At 43.0% G+C, this 9,172-nt stretch overlaps 1 protein-coding gene across 9 annotated transcripts in view; it reads left to right on the plus strand.

Moving 5' to 3' along the window:
- Window positions 1-4,950: 4,950 nt before the first annotated feature.
- ADGRG2 (adhesion G protein-coupled receptor G2) overlaps window positions 4,951-9,172 on the plus strand; it is a 94,950-nt gene continuing 90,728 nt past the window's right edge. For 8 of the 9 annotated variants that reach the window (XM_011940203.1, XM_011940213.1, XM_011940208.1 and 5 more), the window contains exon 1: window positions 4,954-4,992. The gene's annotated coding sequence lies outside the window, so the exon portion shown is untranslated. Of the gene's footprint in view, window positions 4,993-9,172 lie in introns of all 9 variants that reach the window. The other variant, XM_011940205.1, reaches the window with a different exon arrangement.

Here is a 9,172-nt window from a genome sequence, read left to right on the forward strand (position 1 = left end):
GATGACCAGGGGTAATCTTTTGAGATGTTTCACAAAGCAATTCCGAAAGCTCTGTTAGTCACTTCTACAATTTAACAAGGATGGACACAGGACAGTGTCCTTCCACTTTAAACTCTTTGGCTGTGCCTTGGTTTCAGCCATTTCCTCTCTTTGGAATACTCTCGCCCATGTCTTCATATAAAGGGAGTTGTGCCCTTTAGGCTGCAGCCTGATGATTACTTCCTAGATGAGATTTTCCTGGATCCATTTCCCCACACTGGGTTAGGTGTCCTTCCTCGGTGCTCCCATAACTGCCCGCAGCTGATGCCAAAGCCTGGCATTCTGGATTCAGGCTCGCCAGTCCCCTTGGCTATGAGCCTTTGTGCAGGGCACAACCTGCACAACCGTACAGAGTGGCCTTGTTTTTTGGCACATAGTAGGCACCCAGTTAAATGTTTGTTGAATGAATGATCTTTAGTTTTCCAGAGCCATCTTACAATTTAACTCCTCTTGAGTGGTGGCATCCAGAACTGAACAAACCAGTCTGTGCAGGTCAGGGTCCTATTAGGCAGGGTCTGATCAGTACCGGGGCCACCACAAGGTTTTAGAACCACTCTTGTTTGTTCCTCGATGGCAATACCTACCATTCTAAAACCAAGAATGTGCATATCCCCAACCTTCTCCTGTATATAACTTTGCCTTCCCCATCATCTCCATTTGTGCAATTTGTTTTTCCTACTAGTGTGAAGAAAGTCCTCTTTCCTTCTTTCTGGCCCCATCCCAATGTATCAAGGCCTCTTTGTCCTCTGGTCATTTATTCCATGGTGTCGGTGTCAGTGTCATCGCCAGGAACTTTGAGCCAGTCTGTGCCTGTCGGTCTGGGTCACTAATGAATCATTAGGTTCCTAATGAAGTGCTGAACCCTCCAGGATGCTGCATGTCACAGTTCTGTTTTGGTTGGTTTTGGTTTTTTTGGTTGGTCTTTCCTTGGAGGGCAGTGGGACAACTGCCTAGGGCTGCTGTTACCTGTGCTCTTTCCCCAGTGGGTTGCAGATTATCCCTAGGATGTGTGGGTGTCGTGGCCAGGTGCCCAGGATGGGAGTTTTGACTCTTGGACACAACCTCCCTGAGAGCGGCCCTAAACTGGAGCAGGGCTTTTAAGTACACCCGGAGGTCGTTTCCTTCCCACCCAAACCACTTGTAAAGTCTGCCTGCCATTTTTAAATTTATTTTTTGGGTCACGCTGGTATTACCCTGGGTTTTAGCCAGTTTGATAAATAGAGGAAGTTGGATGGCTTCCCAGCCTCCCTGATGTCATGGTTTGGGGCAGTCTGCAACTGTGGGAGGTTTCATGAATCCTAGCAAGTGGTGAGTTTGCTGTTCTTCTCTGCAAAATTTCTCCGTTCCGTGCCATGTCTTACATAAGTTGATATGGTTCCTTTTGTGACTTGCCCTTTCCCTTCAGTGATGTAAGAACCCCAAACATTGGCAGTCACTATGTTTTGTCACTGAAGTGCTAGTGCTCATCAGATCCTCATTTCTGTTATGCTTCTCTAGGAGATAAAGGCTGATGGGTGTGTGGTGGCCACAGGAGCAAGCAGGGGTCTGTGGACTGAAGGATGGGCCATTCTTTAATGAATTTGAGGCCTCGGTATTCGTCAGGCATTTTTGCATCGTTGCTCTTGCCATTCTTTTCCACAACTTGCTGAAGTGAGTTCCTGCTCCCTGGCTGGGAAGCTGGTTTCTTGGCCCTGAAACCAGAAGTCGTTGTGTTCCCAGTTGGGCCTTTCTAACTGAGGTTGAACAGGCGGAGGGGAGATGACGTTGAGCTGAGCAAGTGATGGCTTTCCCTCCCATTCCCTACCCCCTGAGCTTGATGGAGAAGCTCTGTTCGGCCCTCCTTCTGTTCTGCGTTTCTTCACTAGAAGAAATCTACTTAATTGTGTAAGTACTATGTGAAGACATGCTTGTGTTCTATGGAGTAGCAATTTGCCTTCATCCTTTCCCTTCTCACACTCCTGGGTTATTGGTGGGTTTCCTTCCAGGCTATTTTGTATGCATCCACCCTTGTCACTGTATTAATAAGGATAGGCCACGTGCAGTGGCTCACGTCTGTAATCTCAGCACTTTGGGAGGTCAAGGCGGGAGGATTGCTTGAGTCCAGGAGTTTGAGACCAGCCTGGGCAACATGGTGAGACCCCATCTCTACAAAATAACTAGCAAATTAGCCGAGCATGGTTGCACATGACTGTAGTCTTAGCTACCCGGGAGACTGAGGTGGGAGGATCACTTGAACCCAAGAGTGGGAGGCTGCAGTGAGCTGTGATCGAGCCACTGCACTTCAGCCTGGGCGACAGGGCAAGACCCCATTTCCAATAAAAAAAAATAAGCATACACATATAACTTTGATTGTGTCTTAACAAGTCCTCATATGTATTATTCAGAAACCTGTTTTTTTCTCCTGCCTTATTTGCATTGACAATCTCTATATGTTAATACATCTAAATAAACTTCACTTTTAAATGTTCCATAATATTCCAAAACACAGATGTACCTTTGTTTAACTCTTCATCTACTAATGGAAACTTAGGCTCCCCCCACCACACACACAGCTGCAATGACAGTATTTGTATATGTATTTTTGTATCTGTGTGTCAGTATTTCTGTGGGGACAGTCTCTGGAATTTGAATTTCTGTATCAAAAAGCATGCACATTTAAAATTTTAAAACATAGCTAAATTACTCTCTCAAAGTTTATGTTTCCACCAATGGTGTATGCAGGTGTTTATTTCCTCACATGCTCTCCAGTTTTGGATATTACTAGGCTTTTCAATTTTTTCATCCACTGGGAAAAACAAATGTCATGTTGCTTGCCCTACTTTTCTACCTGTAAGTATTCCAAGGGAGCAGACAGAGCCTCCTGTTGTTCGTTAATAAACTGGATTCCCAAGAACCATTAAGTGTGCTTTATTATGGTTGTCAATAAGGTTTTGGAAGAGGTAGTGTGCTTGGGTTGGGAAATTTCATCAAAATATTATCAGAAATCCCTATGTAGAAAATTCTCATTTTCACAAATGTTAAATGAACTTCTTTCGATACTCAAGTCACAATCAATTTCTTTCTTTCTTTGATTATTGAAATGTTTTTCAGTTGTTAATCCTACATTTAGTCCACATTCAGCATTGGGACATGTGTTTGCAATTGTTCCTCATAGGACAGGACAACATGGTTGGCCTTCATTTTTGTCTTTTAAGTTCTGGGGTACGTGTGCAGGATGTGCAGGTTTGTTACACAGGTGAATGTGTGCCACGGTGATTTGCTGCACCTATCAACCCATCACCTAGGTATTAAGCCCAGCATGCATTAGCTATTCTTCCTGATTCTCTACCCACCTCCTCCCCGACAGGCCCCGGTGTGTGTTGTTCCCCTCCATGTGTCTGTGTGTTCACATTGCTCAGCTTCCACTTATAAGTGAGAATATGTGGTGTTTGGTTTTCTGTTCCTGCATTAGTTTGCTGAGGATGATGGCTTCCAGCTCCATCCATGTCCCTGCAAAGGACATGATCTCATTCCTTTTTATGGCTGCATAGTATTCCATGGTGTATATGCACCACATTTTCTTTATCCAGTCTATCATTGATGGGCATTTAGGTAGATCCCATGTCTTTGCTATTGTGAATAGTGCTGCAATAAACATATGTGTGCATGTGTCTTTATAACAGAATGATTTATATTCCTTTGGGTATATACCCAGTAATGCGATTGCTGGGCACTGAACTGCTATTATAATAGTCTGTTGAGAGATGCCAGCAGTAGGTCAATTGGTTCCAAAATGACCTTAGAGATCGTTTCTTATCACAGATCTTCATTTGAAAGTCATTATGTCCTATTTCACATGAGAAGACACCATTACATGAAGCGACTGTTATCTTCAAGCTAATAGCTGGACCAATGTTTTGGTTCAGAAGTGAGGCATGTTGGAATATTCTAAAAGATACAAGTCAGGTTGTCAGCAGTGCTCTCTGTCTTGGGTAGATACCCCATTCTTTCCCCAGCATGCATCTGCATTTTCCCTCATGTCATTGCAAATATCCCCATGTTCCCCTTTCAACTCTGAGCCAAACTTAGTAATTAACCAAGAGTTAGCCCTTTAGTGGAGAAAGAATTCTGCCTCTGGCACAAGAGACCTAAATGCCCCAATCCTTGATATCAAGGAGTTTAGGTTCTAGGGAAGTGAAGTCACAAACACACAAAGAAATATCTACCCAAGCAGGGTCTCTAGAAGAGACCACCCCACCCCAAGTCTGGTCCAATCACTTCGTTGTCCAGTGCCCGGTGATACTGTTAATGAAGACTTCAACTGAACAGTAATTCATGCCACAAAAACATTAACAAGGCTGGGCGTGGTGGCTCACACCTGTAATCCCAGCACTTTGGGAGGCTGAGGTGGGCGAATCACCTGAGGTCAGAAGTTCAAGACCAGCCTGGCCAACATGGTGAAACCTTGTCTCTACTAAAAATGAAAAAAAAAAAAAAAAAAATTAGCCAAGTGTGGTAGCGTGTGCCTGTAACGCCAGCTACTCAGGAGGCTGAGGCAGGAGAATCGCTTGAACCTGGGAGGCGGAGGTTACAGTGAGCCGAGATCATGCCACTGCACTCCAGCCTGGGTGACAGAGCGAGACTCCGTCTCAAAACAAAACAAAACAAAACAAAAACATTAACAATATCAGTCCCCAAACTGGCTTTGGGCTTGAGCTTCCAGTTTTTATATAAGTTCCTCAAAAGCAGGGTTTACATCCATTTTTTCTGTAACTCCACTGCCAAGTTCAAGCTGTGACGTGCAGTAGGGAACCCACGGGGACTCAACTGATGAGCTCACTGCAGTATTGAAGTATTATGCAGTCAAGAAAGTCTACTTTCCACTAGCCTAATTTTGCTTTTTTTATTATTATTATTTTTCATTTTCAGGTGTGCACAGAGGTTCTCCACCTTTTTTTCTGAACTTGCAGTCAGGTGAGTGATGCTATTTCTACGAGATAATGTTGTAGAAATGAGGAACATGTTGGCTTGGGTTTTTTTTTTTTTCTTTCCTGTTTTCCCTCCTTCATTGCAAATTCCCATCCCTATATCAACTTTATTCTTGTTTGTTTGTTTTGTTTTGTTTTTAACTCCTCACTCCCACTTGGAGCTCTCTTTCCTTCAGACACTTTCTTTTCCTTGGGGATTCTATTGTTGACCTGTTTCTTCTTGGTAACCCAATTGCTTTTGAATGGGCGTTCAGAAACGGGTACCGATTTTGAAGTTACATGGTGCGATCAAAGCTGGGGAAAGATAATGATCATTTACGTGGAATTATTTGGGATTCCGTTTCACCGTTTTCCCCTTTCCTGCTCCCTGGACGTGTGTCCCTTGGCTCTAACAGCTTTTGTCATGTTTTGAAATGGACCAAGGAAGTGTTTGTTCTTTCTCTGACCTAAGTGCTGTGCAAATGCAACTGTCAAAGGATCCTTCCAACCAGATTTCTGCCCATGACCCTCTTCTAGATAGAAATTCTGAAGCCACTACTTTCACGCTTCCTATTTCTCTCTCTTTTGTTTTTTTTTTTTTTTGAGACAGGGTCTCCCTCTGTCACCCAGGTTGGAGCACAGTGGTGCAGTCACAGCTCACTGCAGTCTTGACCTCCCAGGCTCAAGTGATCCTCCCACCTCAGCCTCCTGAGTAGCTGGGACCACAGGTGCATGCAACCATGCCTGGCTAATTTTTTATTTTTTGTAGAGACGGGATCTCCCTATGCTGCCAGACAGGTCTCAAACTCCTGGCCTCAATCCATCCTCCTGCTTCAGCCTCCCAAAGTGCTGGGATTACAGGCCTGAGCCACTGTACCCAGCCTATTTCTTTTGAGACTCATAAATAGTGGTTATTTCTGGGAATTCATTGACATAAATTATCAAAATTTTGTAAACAATGTAAATATCATAATACAAATTAGAATGATCCTATTATAACTTACATGATAAATAACACATCGTTATTATAATAGATACTAGTAAGTTATTGCTATAAATAAGGTTACGACACCCGAGCGGGGTCACACAGCCAGTAAATGGCCCAGCTGGGACCTGAAACAGGAATTGGCATGGTGTGATGACAAAACTAAGGAAGGGCACAGAATCCTGGTGGGGGGTGGGCCCTGGTGGGTAAGGCGGGGTTGGTTTCCTGAGTCCCTCGCTTCCTCTCCGGCATGGTTTCCTAGATGACCACTAACCATGTGCTCTTGCCCTATCCCTGCCCCAGCCCTGCAGTGCAGATCAACGCCCCAGGAAGCTTTTAAGAAGAGTCTCTTATTTCTCTCCTCTACATATTGATAGAATTATTTTGCAGTAGTAGATTCTGGACCAAATCAATGAAAAAATATTTGTCGAGTGCCTGCTGTGGGTGTGGGGGTGAGGTGGAGACCAAGCCTATATAGGAGAGGCTATTGTGTTCTGCTTCCTTGTTTTTGTTTTTAGGCCAAGTCGAGTCTGATGAGCCATTGAACAGAAAGTATCTTTTGTTTGTTGTTTTAAAAAAATCACTATTTATTTGGCCATGCCAATGACCAATGAATCTGAGTAGTGGCTATTAAGCTCTCGGGGGCAGGAAAGGTATCTGCCTTGTTTTTTGCAGTATCTCGAGTCCCTGGCATAGAATCTTGCTTGTAACAGAACTTCAATAAATATTCGTCAACTAGTTGAATGAACGTCAATTATTTTGGAAATAATTCCAAAATCTGTTTACATTTAGGACTGGAGTGTATTATAAACTTATCTGCTTTAGCTGGGGGTGGTGGCGTGTGCCTGTAGTCCCAGCTACTTGGGAGCCTGAGGCAGGAAGATCTCTTGAGCCTGGCAGGTGGAGGTTGCAGTGAGCCGAGATTGCACCACTGCACTCCAGCCTGGGTGACAGAGCAAAACCCTGTCACAAAAAAAAGCAAGCAAACAACAACCAAACAACAACAACAACAAAACAAAAGCTTGTCTTCTAATTATGCTTGTAATCGTAGCTAACACTTCTTGACTAAACTAAGACTTTCATTATATTACCTCATTTAATCCCCACAGAACCCTGTGAAATAGGTCTTAGCATTACTTCCACGTCTTCAGATGAAGAATTTTAAACTCCAGAGAGGTTAAGGAACAGCCCAAGTTTACACTGTAAGTGGTAGAGCTTAGATGTGAGGGCTCTACCATGCATGTTCCCGAATCCTATGCTATTCTGCTCATTTATGTGTGTTAAACATACTGCAAGCATTGGGGGAAGACCCTGAAGAGCGAGGGGAGAGAGATGAAGTAGGCTTTCACCTTGCCTTGGATAATTCACACATGGCTAATCAAGAGTATGGTAGATCCGAGGTATGAGAGAGTGGAGAAATTTGGAGATGAGCAAGGGAGCCAAAAAACAGAACACCCCTCAGCCGGGCGCAGTGGCTCACGTCTATAATCCCAGCACTTTGGGAGGCCAAGGTGGGTGGATCACCTGAGGTCAGGAGTTCGAGACCAGCCTGGCCAACAGGGTAAAACCCTGTCTCTTCTAAAAATACAAAAATTAGCCAGGCGTGGTGGCGGGCACCTGTAATCCCAGCTATTCAGGAGGCTGAGGCAGAAGAATCACTTGAACCCGGGAGGTGGAGGTTGCGGTGAGCCGAGATCCCACCATCGTATTCCAGCCTGGGTGACAAGAGCGAAACTCCGTCTCAAAAAAAAAACAAAAACCAAACGAAACAAAAAACAGAACACCCCTCACCAGGTTTGGTGAGTGTATGTTTACATTAAGTGCACAATTTAGTTCTAATCTTGCACATCTGATATTGATTCACTTGTTTTATTGCATAAAGCTTCCTTTTTCTGCATCAGAAAGCACTTACCGCTTATTAAGAAAATCATTTTTGCACTGTAAAGACCAAATAAATCATTTCCTTCCATTTGATTCTAGAGATGTGAACGTTTCACACTGCAATGAGGCTGTATGGCTCAGCATTGACTTGACTTTGTGCTCTGACAAACAACATACAAGGCTGCTGTTTTAGAGTTCCTATTCAGCACTTACCAGTTAACCTAGTTTCTGTCATCTTTAGGACATGGTTGTTTTTGACATATGGGATGTTGTTTCTCTTAATACAGTAATACTGGTTTTAGTTCTTGGTGACCTTATCTTCAAAAAATTTTGTTGCTGAAGTTCAGAACAGTTCCTTTTGTCCAATATTTATTCAAACTACCTCAATTTACAAGATTTGAAATTGCTGCTAGACATTTCTGTGAGCATCTTGGAGAGATCTGAAAACAGTCTCATTTGATTTATATAATGGGTAGAAATCTAAGGACTCTCCTTGTCTGGTTTTGGCATTGGGGTTATGATAGCCTTGTAAAAGTGAGTTCAGATGTGCTCTTTTTCTTTAGTTTCTGTGCGATTGGAACTCTTATTCCTTAAATATTTGATAGAATCATCAGTGAAGCCATCTGGGCCTGGAGTTTTCTTTGTGGGACGTTTTGAGACTTTTAATGGTTATACCTACTATTCATGTTTATCATTTCTACTTGATTCCTTCTTGGTAATTGGTATTTTTTTCTAGAAATTTGTCCCTTTCTATCTAGAGTTTCAAAATTATTGAAGAAAGTTGTCCCTAAGAGCCTTTTATATTTATTATGTTTATAGCATTTACAGGTGTGTTGCTTTTTCCATACCTCCTATTAGCTACTTCCTCACTCCCTGCCTCTCTCTTTATCTCCCCTTTCTCCCTCCCCTCCCTCTGTCTCTTGATTTTGCCAGAATTGTCTTTTCAAAGAGCAGCGTTGGCTTTGTTAATCTTTATGTCTTTTTTCTGTCTTTATTATATGCTTCTTTTTTTTCTTTTCATTACCTTCCTTCTTCTTCTTTGGGTTTGTTTTGCTGTACTTTTTCACACTTCTTAAGAATCTTAATTCATTAATTTTAAGCTTTTCTCTTTTACTAATCTGTATGTTTAAAATATAATTTTCACTATCTTTAGCTGTATCCTATGTGTGTGTTTTTTGTTTTTTTTTTTTTTTTGAGACGGAGTCTCGCTCTCTCACCCCGGCTGGAGTGCAGTGGCCGGATCTCAGCTCACTGCAAGCTCTGCCCACCGGGTTTACCCCATTCTCCTGCCTCAGCCTCCCAAGTAGCTGGGACTACAGGC

This window comes from Colobus angolensis, unplaced genomic scaffold, assembly GCF_000951035.1.
Source record: "Colobus angolensis palliatus isolate OR3802 unplaced genomic scaffold, Cang.pa_1.0 Scaffold188, whole genome shotgun sequence".
Taxonomy (NCBI): domain Eukaryota; kingdom Metazoa; phylum Chordata; class Mammalia; order Primates; family Cercopithecidae; genus Colobus; species Colobus angolensis.